The sequence below is a fragment of the Ruditapes philippinarum genome, unplaced genomic scaffold (genome assembly GCF_026571515.1).
Source record: "Ruditapes philippinarum isolate M1 unplaced genomic scaffold, ASM2657151v2 ctg9432_1_1_1_1, whole genome shotgun sequence".
NCBI lineage: Eukaryota > Metazoa > Mollusca > Bivalvia > Venerida > Veneridae > Ruditapes > Ruditapes philippinarum.
Genome location: NW_026863106.1, coordinates 31571 through 44723, shown reverse-complemented (window position 1 = coordinate 44723; position 13153 = coordinate 31571). Strand labels below are relative to the sequence as shown.

At 32.2% G+C, this 13153-nt stretch overlaps 1 long non-coding RNA gene across 2 annotated transcripts; it reads right to left on the bottom strand.

The window, feature by feature from the left end:
* Window positions 1-4084: 4084 nt before the first annotated feature.
* Window positions 4085-7920, bottom strand: LOC132721153 (uncharacterized). Of its 2 annotated transcripts, XR_009624429.1 has the most exons (4): window positions 7655-7920; window positions 6776-6866; window positions 5891-5987; window positions 4085-5091 (listed from the first exon to the last, which is right to left on the bottom strand). It is a non-coding gene; the product is annotated as an uncharacterized LOC132721153 (long non-coding RNA). The 2 variants fall into 2 exon arrangements; XR_009624428.1 differs by lacking the exon at window positions 6776-6866 and having other exon boundaries at window positions 7655-7899.
* Between the last annotated feature and the right edge of the window lie 5233 nt (window positions 7921-13153).

Genomic DNA, 13153 nt, shown 5'->3' with positions numbered 1-13153 from the left:
AAGGGAGATAATTAAGAAAAATTCTGTCAAGGTTATTTTCCCATTAGAAATGCATGCCAATTGGATGCGTAAGGTTAAAGTGAATATATATACGGTAATAGCTTCTGTGGAAAAAAGGGGCATAACTGAGCAAAAAATGAAAAACAAGGTTAATGAAAGAACTAATGAAATCGAGCTGTATATTAAATGGACTTGCCTTTCTTTCAATCTTATTTTAGGGAAAATTTCAAAATAATTATACTGACTAAATTGTGGACAGTGATAAGACAATTTTGTTGATATCACTATAAAATCTATTAACTTCATTTCTTCCCCTCTGCTTTTATCATGGCTTGGGACATGCTAGTTATTAAAACTAGGCAGCATTGGAAGAAGTGTAGTCATAGTATACGTCGAACCGTTATAAACGCACGACTGAATGGACGTTTGATTATTATTTTTGTATTATCATTTTTAAAGCGCGCTACACTTCTCCCACCATTCAGTTAACGAATCTTGTGATGTGGTTGGTATGTGATTTATTATTATTATTATTTTTTTTATTATTACTTTTATAAAAAAAAAAATCATTATTACTTTTATAATTTAATTTTTTTATTATTACATTTATGTTATTATTATTATTAATATAATAATTTGTTTATTATTATAATTATTATTACTTTTAGGTAATTATTATTTTTATAATAATATAGCTTTTATGTTTTTGATATGTTTTCTTGTTATTGTTTCTTTTATTTAAGTTTAAAAAAAAATTTACATTCCATACCCAGAACATACTTTTACACAACATACATATAGCTCTTTAAGAGCTGACCAGAAACATTTTTAATTTTATACCCTTTTTTGATACACATTTTTCAAGCACATTTTTGTAACACATTCTTTTTACATACCGGTATATTTATAAAATTCTTTATACCATTTTTTATTACTGCCACATACCGGGTATTGCACTTTATAAAGACCATTCATAGCATATCATACCAATGTTTACATATGTAATAACCCTTTGAACATCTTTGTGTTTAAAATTTCTAACTATAAAGAAGAAATCGCATAAAGTTGCACGATGAGCTCAAAACCCAAAATTAGTAGGTGTTATACTAACATCAAAGATGCACACTTTTAAACTTATTACAAATACCCTTTTTTAAATTATAACTTTTCCATATTTTTTTACCACACAATTCATTTCATGGGGAATATTATGGAGCATACTCCATACAGCCGACCAGAAACAACTTTTATACATATTCTTTATTCACACAAGGACTTTCATACAAATTTTTTTATACAGTTTTCTGTAAACTGATTTTTTTTACTATTTATAAAAAAACCTTTGACATGTTTAACAGGATTTTTCCTCACAGTTTACCCTTTTTGAAGCAGCCAACCAGAAACCAGATACATATACTCTTTATATGAAACCCTTTTCATATAAATTATTATTACAAATTATTTTAATACACATTTTTTTTACAAATCTATAAAAAACACATTTGACAAGTTTAGCTGAAATTCTCCTGTTTGAGAAACAGCCAACCAGAAACCAGATTTAATACCTTTTTATAAAACCCTTTTTATACAAATTATTCATACAAATTATTTTGATACACAAGTTTTTTTTTACAAATCCATAAAGAAACGAAAAATCCACGAAAATTCCGCATTGCCTAGTCAGGCACGAAACGAAAATATTTGTGCCGGGTGGGAACAAAACGAAAATATTTGTATCGGAGGGAGAAAATAAATACAATTTATAAGTAAATGACAAAACAATTTATGATGTAAAGTAAGGATATGAAGGCAAAAATCTAGGAAATTCCGCATCGCCACTTCAGACACAAAATGAAAATATTTGTGTCTGTTTGCTTACCAAAAGATATTTACCAATTACAGTCATGATCCAGGCCACTTCCATACTATGAAACTCCATATCCCTCAGCACTGAAAAAAAAATAAAAAACAGAAATAATTTTTATACACATTTTTTATACACATTTTTTATACAAATTACAATACTCATTTTTTTGAAACACATTATTTTACATATTTCTCCTAGCTATTACCACTTTCTGGACACCTACTAGAAATACGGACCCCAGCCAATTATACTGTGGCTGAGAGACCAGATTTTTTTTATACCTTTTTATGATACCCATTTTTTATACATGTACATGTTTTTACGTTCAGATTACGGACCCCCCAGCCAATTATGCTGTGGCTGAGAGACCAGATTTTTTTTATACCTTTTTATGATACCCGGTTTTTATACATGTTTTACGTTGAGAGTACGGACCCCCAGCCAAACTGCGGCTGAAAAACCAGATTTTTATACCTTTTTATGATACCCGTTTTTTATACATGTGTTACGTTGAGAGTACGGACCCCCCAGCCAAACTGCGGCTGAAAGACCAGATTTTTATACCTTTTTTAATACATGTTTTTACATTGAGAGTACGGACCCCCCAGCCAAACTGCGGCTGAGAGACCAGATTTTTATACCTTTTTTTATACATGTTTTTATACATGTTGAGAGTAGTGGACCCCCAGCCAATTATACTGTGGCTGAGAGACCAGATTTTTTATACCTTTTTATGAAACCCATTTTTTATACATGCTTCTATGTTGAGAGTAGTGGACCCCCAGCCAATTATACTGCGGCTGAGAGACCAGATTTTTATACCTTTTTTTATACATGTTTTTACGTTGAGAGTACGGACCCCAGCCAAACTGCGGCTGAAAGACCAGATTTTTTTATACCTTTTTATGATACCCATTTTTTATACATGTTTCTACGTTGAGAGTAGTGGACCCCCAGCCAATTATACTGTGGCTGAGAGACCAGATTTTTTATACCTTTTTATGAAACCCATTTTTTATACATGCTTCTACGTTGAGAGTAGTGGACCCCCAGCCAATTATACTGCGGCTGAGAGACCAGATTTTTTTTACTTTTTATGATACCCATTTTTATACACAATGATTTTTACACACAAGTTTTATACACATTTTTTTTTTGAAACTCGCTATTTTAAATATTTAAAAAACATTCTTTGACATATTTAACAGGATTTCTCCTGCTTTTTGAAGCAGTCAACCTGAGGCTGAGAGACCAGATACATTTTAATACCCTTTTATGATACCTTTTATGATACCTTTTATGATGCCCATTTCAAACAAATTATTCATAAACATTTTTTAAACAATTTTTTTGCATATCTATAAAAAAACCTTTAACAATTAACTTTAATAGGATTTCTCCGATAGAATTACCACTTTTTTCCACTCGTACTAGAAACTGTCGACTAGAAACAATTTTTATACCCATCTTTTATACCCATTTTTATACATAATTTTTATACCCATTTTTATACCCATCTTTTATACCCATTTTTATACATAATTTTTATACCCATTTTTATACACCCATTCTTTATACCATTTTTGATACACATTTCATACACAGTCTTATACACATTTTTTGAAACTCATTATTTTACATTTGTACATATTTAAAAAAACCTTCTTTGACATGTTTACAGTTAAACTATTTTTAGCGATTTGTCCACTCCTTTTTTTTGCATTTAATACCCATTATGCATTTAATACCCATTATGCATTTAACATATATCACCGAGCGACCAAAATCATTTTTATATCCAATTTTATACCAATTTTTATACCAATTTTCACACAAATTTTGTATACACATTTTTTTTTAACATACATCCTTTTATATATTTATAAATAAACCTGTTTGACATGCACAAAATACATGTATTAATAATCAGAACGTGGCGGGAGAGTTTGTCAATAAACAATAAAAAAAATAAACAAAAAACACCGAAGTATGTTATGTCGCGCGGCTGGTCAGACTGGCCAATCGAGATCGTCAAATTAAACATCAACCATATTTCATCAACACGGTAACTAGCAAGTCATGTGGGGGCGGGGTAAAACGGCCAGGTGTCTCAATTATCAGGAGCAATTATGTATACAAATCATCAAAATAAAAATAAACAGTCATATAACAAAGGCATTCAATACATGAAAAATGAAAAAATCAAATGACACAATAAAGTACAATGAAAATATCAACACACCTGCACGCCATTTCTTCCATCTTCACCGTGCAACTCTCCCTCCTAAACAGGCTTCTTCTTTTTCTTCTTCTACTTCTTCTTCCAGTACTGTACATACCTGAAAAAATCAAATGACGCAATATTAACACACCTGCAAAACCAATTTTCCATCTTCGCCGTGTGACGTACCCATCTTTTATACCCATTTTTATACATAATTTTTATACCCATTTTTATACACCCATTCTTTATAACATTTTTGATACACATTTCATACACAGTCTTATACACATTTTTTGAAACTCATTATTTTACATTTGTACATATTTAAAAAAACCTTCTTTGACATGTTTACAGTTAAACTATTGTTTGCGATTTGTCCACTCCTTTTTTTGCATTTAATACCCATTATGCATTTAATACCCATTATGCATTTAACATATATCACCGAGCGACCAAAAACATTTTTATATCCAATTTTTATACCAATTTTCATACAAATTTTGTATACACATTTTTTTTAAACATACATCCTTTTATATATTTATAAATAAACCTGTTTGACATGCACAAAATACATGTATTAATAATCAGAACGCGGCGGGAGAGTTTGTCAATAATCAATAAAAAAAATAAACAAAAAACACCGAAGTATGTTATGTCACGCGGCTGGTCAGACTGGCCAATCGAGATCGTCAAATTAAACATCAACCATATTTCATCAACACGATAACTAGCAAGTCATGTGGGGGCGAGGTAAAACAGCCAGGTGTCTCATTTATCAGGAGCAATTATATATACAAATCATCAAAATAAAAATAAACAGTCATATAACAAAGGCATTCAATACATGAAAAATGAAAAAATCAAATGACACAATAAAGTACAATGAAAATATCAACACACCTGCACGCCATTTCTCCCATCTTCGCTGTGCAACTCTCCCTCCTAAACAGGCTTATTCTTTTTCTTCTTCTATTTCTTCTTCCAGTACTGTACATACCTGAAAAAATCAAATGACGCAATATTAACACACCTGCAAAACCAATTTTCCATCTTCGCCGTGTGACGTACCCATCTTTTATACCCATTTTATACATAATTTCTATACCCATTTTTATACACCCATTCTTTATAACATTTTTGATACACATTTCATACACAGTCTTATACACATTTTTTGAAACTCATTATTTTACATTTGTACATATTTAAAAAAACCTTCTTTGACATGTTTACAGTTAAACTATTGTTTGCGATTTTTCCACTCCTTTTTTTTGCATTTAATACCCATTATGCATTTAATACCCATTATGCATTTAACATATATCACCGAGCGACCAAAATCATTTTTATATCCAATTTTATACCAATTTTATACCAATTTTCACACAAATTTTGTATACACATTTTTTTTTTAACATACATCCTTTTATATATTTATAAATAAACCTGTTTGACATGCACAAAATACATGTATTAATAATCAGAACGTGGCAGGAGAGTTTGTCAATAATCAATAAAAAAAATAAACAAAAAACACCGAAGTATGTTATGTCGCGCGGCTGGTCAGACTGGCCAATTGAGATCGTCAAATTAAACATCAACCATATTTCATCAACACGATAACTAGCAAGTCATGTGGGGGCGGGGTAAAACGGCCAGGTGTCTCAATTCTCAGGAGCAATTATGTATACAAATCATCAAAATAAAAATAAACAGTCATATAACAAAGGCATTCAATACATGAAAAATGAAAAAATCAAATGACACAATAAAGTACAATGAAAATATCAACACACCTGCACGCCATTTCTTCCATCTTCGCCGTGCAACCCTCCCTCCTAAACAGGCTTCTTCTTTTTCTTCTTCTACTTCTTCTTCCAGTACAGTACATACCTGAAAAAATCAAATGACGCAATATTAACACACCTGCAAAACCAATTTTCCATCTTCGCCGTGTGACGTACCCATCTTTTATACCCATTTTTATACATAATTTTTATACCCATTTTTATACACCCATTCTTTATACCATTTTTGATACACATTTCATACACAGTCTTATACACATTTTTTGAAACTCATTATTTTACATTTGTACATATTTAAAAAAACCTTCTTTGACATGTTTACAGTTAAACTATTGTTTGCGATTTGTCCACTCCTTTTTTTGCATTTAATAGCCATTATGCATTTAATACCCATTATGCATTTAACATATATCACAGAGCGACCAAAAACATTTTTATATCCAATTTTTATACAAATTTTCATACAAATTTTGTATACACATTTTTTTTAAACATACATCCTTTTATATATTTATAAATAAACCTGTTTGACATGCACAAAATACATGTATTAATAATCAGAACGTGGCAGGAGAGTTTGTCAATAATCAATAAAAAAAATAAACAAAAAACACCGAAGTATGTTATGTCACGCAGCTGGTCAGACTGGCCAATCGAGATCGTCAAATTAAACATCAACCATATTTCATCAACACGATAACTAGCAAGTCATGTGGGGGCGGGGTAAAACGGCCAGGTGTCTCAATTATCAGGAGCAATTATGTATACAAATCATCAAAATAAAAATAAACAGTCATATAACAAAGGCATTCAATACATGAAAAATGAAAAAATCAAATGACACAATAAAGTACAATGAAAATATCAACACACCTGCACGCCATTTCTACCATCTTCGCCGTGCAACCCTCCCTCCTAAACAGTCTTCTTCTTCTTCTACTTCTTCTTCCAGTACTGTACATACCTAAAAAAATCAAATGACGCAATATTAACACACCTGCAACACCAATTTTCCATCTTCGCCGTGCGACGTACCCATCTTTTATACCCATTTTATACATAATTTTTATACCCATTTTTATACACCCATTCTTTATAACATTTTTGATACACATTTCATACACAGTCTTATACACATTTTTTGAAACTCATTATTTTACATTTGTACATATTTAAAAAAAACCTTCTTTGACATGTTTACAGTTAAACTATTGTTTGCGATTTGTCCACTCCTTTTTTTGCAATTAATAGCCATTATGCATTTAATACCCATTATGCATTTAACATATATCACAGAGCGACCAAAAACATTTTTATATCCAATTTTTATACAAATTTTCATACAAATTTTGTATACACATTTTTTTTAAACATACATCCTTTTATATATTTATAAATAAACCTGTTTGACATGCACAAAATACATGTATTAATAATCAGAACGTGGCAGGAGAGTTTGTCAATAATCAATAAAAAAAATAAACAAAAAACACCGAAGTATGTTATGTCACGCAGCTGGTCAGACTGGCCAATCGAGATCGTCAAATTAAACATCAACCATATTTCATCAACACGATAACTAGCAAGTCATGTGGGGGCGGGGTAAAACGGCCAGGTGTCTCAATTATCAGGAGCAATTATGTATACAAATCATCAAAATAAAAATAAACAGTCATATAACAAAGGCATTCAATACATGAAAAATGAAAAAATCAAATGACACAATAAAGTACAATGAAAATATCAACACACCTGCACGCCATTTCTTCCATCTTCGCCGTGCAACTCTCCCTCCTAAACAGGCTTCTTCTTTTTCTTCATCTTCTTCTTTATCTTCTTCTTTTCTTCATCTTCTTCTTCTTCCAGTACTGAACATACCTGAAAAAATCAAATGACGCAATATTAACACACCTTCCATCTTCGCCGTGCGACGTTCCCTGCTAAACTGGTCTTTTCTGTGCTCAAATGATCACGTGACCTATAATGTGTGAAGCGGGAAAATTGTCCGGGGTTTTTCGCCGTACTTCGGTCAACTCTGACCTTTTCATTATTGAAACAACTTTTCGGCCCTTTCCGTCTGTTTTCAGATAAGGACCTCGGACACGTATGAATACATAGGACGGCTACGGCATTTCGGTCGAAACTAAACCACAGACACTTGGGGTTTGGAGCTCAAAACGCCTTTAAAATCCAAATAAAATGCATATTTGTCAATCCCAGCACATGTACTGATCATATATATCAAACAAACTTAATATAAGCCGTTTTGAAAAAAAACGTGCCTTCTCCTACACATTACAGTGCATCCTCTTACAAATTATTTTATGCTGCATCTGGGACATACGTTATCATATGTCCCAGGCTGCATTAATGAGTTAAACTTTTTGTATGACTTAAAATTACGTTCTCGATACTCATGCGCAACACACAAGAAACATTTACAAAATTGTCGCCCTTGCACATATTTTGAGAATAGCGTCAAGTTAGCGTAAAAAAGACGTTAGCTCTGTGGTTTTCAATACGCTATACATTACCCACAAAGACAGCTGCTTTTTAACAGCGGAATATTAAAAAATATTTGATTCAGATTTCAGCTATTTAAAAACGAAGACGGAAATGTTGTCTTTAAATTGTAGAAAAGGTATATACGAAATATTTGTTTAAAAAAAAGAAACAAAGATGTTTGAGAGTATTATAGTGGACATGTATATAGCTCTATTTAATGCAACAGGCTTACCGAAATCGATTTTCAAATTAATGTTTTACTCCGTTTATGTATCTTAATTAATTTCAACGAATCAAGTAATATCATTTTCTAAAAATGAAAATCAATTTTCTTCTAATCTCAGAATTGCTATACCAGTCAGAGATTGTCAGGACAACAGTGAAATCTTTTGTCATTTCAAACACAGTGATGGCGTTGGAGACGGTCATGACAAAGATATTAATAAATCAGATGTTGATGCTGATCAAGGAACGGAAGTTGATGATTCGTATCACGGCATTGTAACTTACTAGTATGTCAGCGTTCTAGAAAAACAGAAAGCTGGAGCGTCGGGCCGAAGAGGAAAGGGAAATTAATTGTAAAGAAATCCGTAAGAGTCGATGAAGGAAACATGGCACGTAAGGTAGATAACTTGTTAAGTTAATTAAAAAGCTAGAAAGCATGCGGTGAAACGAACCCGTTCATATTAGTGTAGACGCTTTCCTTAGACATGTAGAAAAACCGAAAGTTTACAAAGGGGAGATGGTGTGCAACGCGATCGGTTTTACAGTTTTGGTGTTAGACCAGAAACTATTAAATGTAAAAGCCGGAAACGTGCCATTATTGGATATGGCTTACATGTTTCCAGCAGAAGTCACCTGCAAGAATATAGTCAAACAATATCTTTAGCACATGATGATATGCTACGCCAAAAAAGCAAACGACAATTTTCGCCATATTTCAACTGCTAGCAATGCATTGACATATCCAGATCCGAAACCATTTGAATGTGTCAAATTTAAGCCCAAGTTGTGACGTACGAGTATAGTTACACAAGACATGTCAATGATCATAAAAGAGAGACATCTGCATGTAAGATATTCAAGAGCCACTATGCACGTGCATTCACGAACGCCTCCCGTGTCTCTGCTATTTAAAGGAATACACCCTTTCATGCACTGTAATCTATAAATTTTATATTTGCGTGCCTGTCAAAAGTTCAAACAATAATGTTAACTTACCTGCAGAAAAGTTTTCAAACTGCACAAATCCATCATGGAGAAATACAAAAAAAAAAAGAAATCAGCAGACGACAATTGTTATGGATACCGTTTACTTCCGGTATACTGTCTGTTGACATGAAAAGATTCATTTGGCATTATTCCACATTAAACCTTTGTATAACAAGTACGCGATCAAGTTTACGCTTTCAGCATAGACAGACGTATCTCTTTTGGATACTAAAAACCGAAGCAAAAACATTTGCTCACTACAAACGAGAAACCATCAAGCAGATCGCCTAATCCAGTTAGTGAATTTTCACGGTTCTCAAAGACGAGCACGCGACAACCTATATGCCAGCAGTAGCAGACGATCAAAATAATTGCAGACGACAAGCAAACAACGGTATATGAAAAAATCATTGACGGATCCTTTTGGAATAATGTCTGCTTACTGTAACAGCGAGACTCATTCTAGTTTTTTTTAAATTTCTAAAATATAATTCATTCACGGAGCTAGACTATTTTTAAACACAGATGATAATATAGTATTTAATACTAACTAATTTTAATATGTTGTATACAGACAATAAACGTATTATATAACTCATTTTAAATAGGTACAATTTATGTGCTTTTTTATTACGTACGGAGACATTGTATTTTCCCTCCGACATGTCCATGTACTATTCAATTTTTTTACAGGTATGACATCTCTCTAGCAGACGACACGTAAAATTGGAAACAATATGGCATTTTTTCATAGCTTATTGTAATAGTTTTTGTATTTTCTGATCGCAAGATCAGTAAATACATAGCTAACATCCACGGTCTAACACAAAATTTCCTAACAGACCTAACAACGCAAAGTAGTTCTCACTCAAAACTGCTTAAAAACCAGCAATTTAAAAGACAGAATAATTTTTAATGTAGGCATTTAACGAATTATAGTGCATTGAAAGTTCAGATTAGTCAATAGAAATATGAGGTTACAATCACAAATTTCGCGGATGAATATCAGTTTAATCAATGAAAATGCTATTTTTAGCTATGTCGATTACTGAATACTCCAGGGCGTAGTATACAAATAAATCTGACTGCCGAGTAGTGGAATATATACATGTCGGACTGTTTTGGCGAGAAGATTTTCGCAAAATTATTTAGTGTTATATCAGTGTTAAACAGGTTTATCGTGAACAAAATACCTCGATTGATAAGGATTACAAACACGAAATGGAAATTCTCAATTTAGAATTACAATGTATTTGTTTTTATTCAGGCTACATATTACGTATTACTTCACCGTGGTGCAGGGGTATCGCGCTCGTATCGCGCTCGTTTAGGGTGTGAGAGGCCTAAGGTTCAAATCCTAGTCGAGGCAACTTTTTTTTTGAAGTGTCTTTTTTAAGGAAGTAGCCACGATATGCAAGGATAAAGTGTGGCTGTCATAAAAAATGATTTTTGATGCAACTCTAGTCATGCAAAATTCCATATGTATCAATCTCAAACTGTTATAGAAAAAAATCTTAACGCAGTCGCTGCGTAAGATGAATTATAGTATATAAAATAAACCTATATAGGAAAATACATACAGATAGTCAGTATGATTTAGATTGCAAAGATCAGAAAATACCACAGAGCTTGCAGCCCTTTGATTATTTGTTTGGTTAGTCAGACCAAACAAATAATGGTAGCGAAATTTCAGAGTCTGATGCTGTTAATTGCAAATGCCGAAAGTAGACCGCTTTTTTGAAGCGGTTACTTCCCTTTATATGTACACTAACGCCGAAAAAATTCAGGGGAGATCACTGCGTAAAGATGGTCAAATGACAAGCGCATTAATTTTAAAGCAAAATAATTCCCGAATGATCGAAGATTTCTAATATTGTTTTATCCTTTATAGATATACATACTTATAATAAACTTCATGATTATTAACATCTGTGTTAAACAACAGTTAGCGTCGAAATAATAAGGGTTACAAACCCTAATTTAGAATAATATGGTTTTCTTCAGGCCTTTTACATATAACTTCACCGTGGCCGAGGGGTCTGGAGTTCAAATCCAGGAAGGCAACTCTTTTTTTTTCAAATTGTTTAAGTCAAATAAACATTGAATTGAATATCAGCGTTGCATTCTTAAAGCCAATTAACTACAATTAAAACACTGAAAAGCATTGGTGGCACTATACAAAAACAAATTGGTTTATAATCTCTCAACCATCACCTTTCTGACATTCTGAGACCCAATCAAATTCAGCGCCTTCTGTGCTTTGATTATGTGGTAGCGCCGATGTATACGCGAATAGTGATTCGCGGTAACGCCGGAAAATATTATTTTTTCATATATGGTACTGAACTGTTGCACAGGTTTAACGACATGTCAAAATCGACGAGTATCAGCACGTTTTAAATATATTTTTGTGAGGAAACTTTAATTCATTTTATACAGAATTTATTTTAGTTTGATTGCGTAGAAAATAAAGACACAGTCTCGAATCCGTCACTGAAACCACGGAGCTATAAGCCTCGTAATATTAATCTTTGTTGAAGTACGAAGCGATGCGAAAACAATTAAAACGTTAAAACGAGAATTACATGTACTATATTTTACTATTACACTATGTAGAATTGTAGCTATATAATCTAAAAAGCAATATTGTAACATAAAAAGTTTTATTTAATTCTCAAGATATTTTAACACATCTTGCATTTTATATACGGAATTTTTCTCTTATAATTTGAAAGAAATATTGAACAAGCTTCAAAAGCAATTTTTCGTTAGCAAAAGACATTAGGTAAAAATCTTGAAATATCTAATCTTAATCTAATAATCTAATTATCTAAACCGTGTGAATACTAATGTGACACTAATGATAAGAATAGCATGTCGTCTGCTAGTTCGATCACAGTTTCGTATATATGTTGTAGGATAGATACAACTCGTGTTTTAAGTACTTACTGCTTTAATAAGTCATCCCAAAATTACTGTGTTCTTGGTGCATAACTTGAAATACTTGAAATCACGTATATTAAAGCTTTTAATTGTATCGTTATTGCGTTAAGGCGCATGTGCGACATGCAAAATTGGTTACTTTGGAAAAATCGTATTGCAAAAAGGTCTTCACCATTCTTCCTTTTCTTTTAATTTCTGAAAGACTTTGGTTATTTATTACATAATTATAAAGGTGCTCGTCTGAACTTTCATAGAGTTTTGTGGAAGAAAACTTGTTGATGCAATTAACCAACAATTGAAATTAGAAAATAGGTCCATGACTGTATATATCCAATTATGATAAAAAAAAAATTTGTGTCGTCTGCAAATATTTTCAAATCTTAGTTAATTATTGTGGTTTGTGGGCAACAAGTATTTTTATTGCTGCCTTACATGTAAAACATTTTATTGTTCTACATGTTTCCCAATGGTAGTGCCTGGGTTATAATGATTGTAGCCTACTTTTTCTTCTGGCAGGTAGCGCTTATGTAGGAATAACCTAAGGTTGATAGTTTATTTTTATTTATATACTTTTAGGAACATAGCACATGG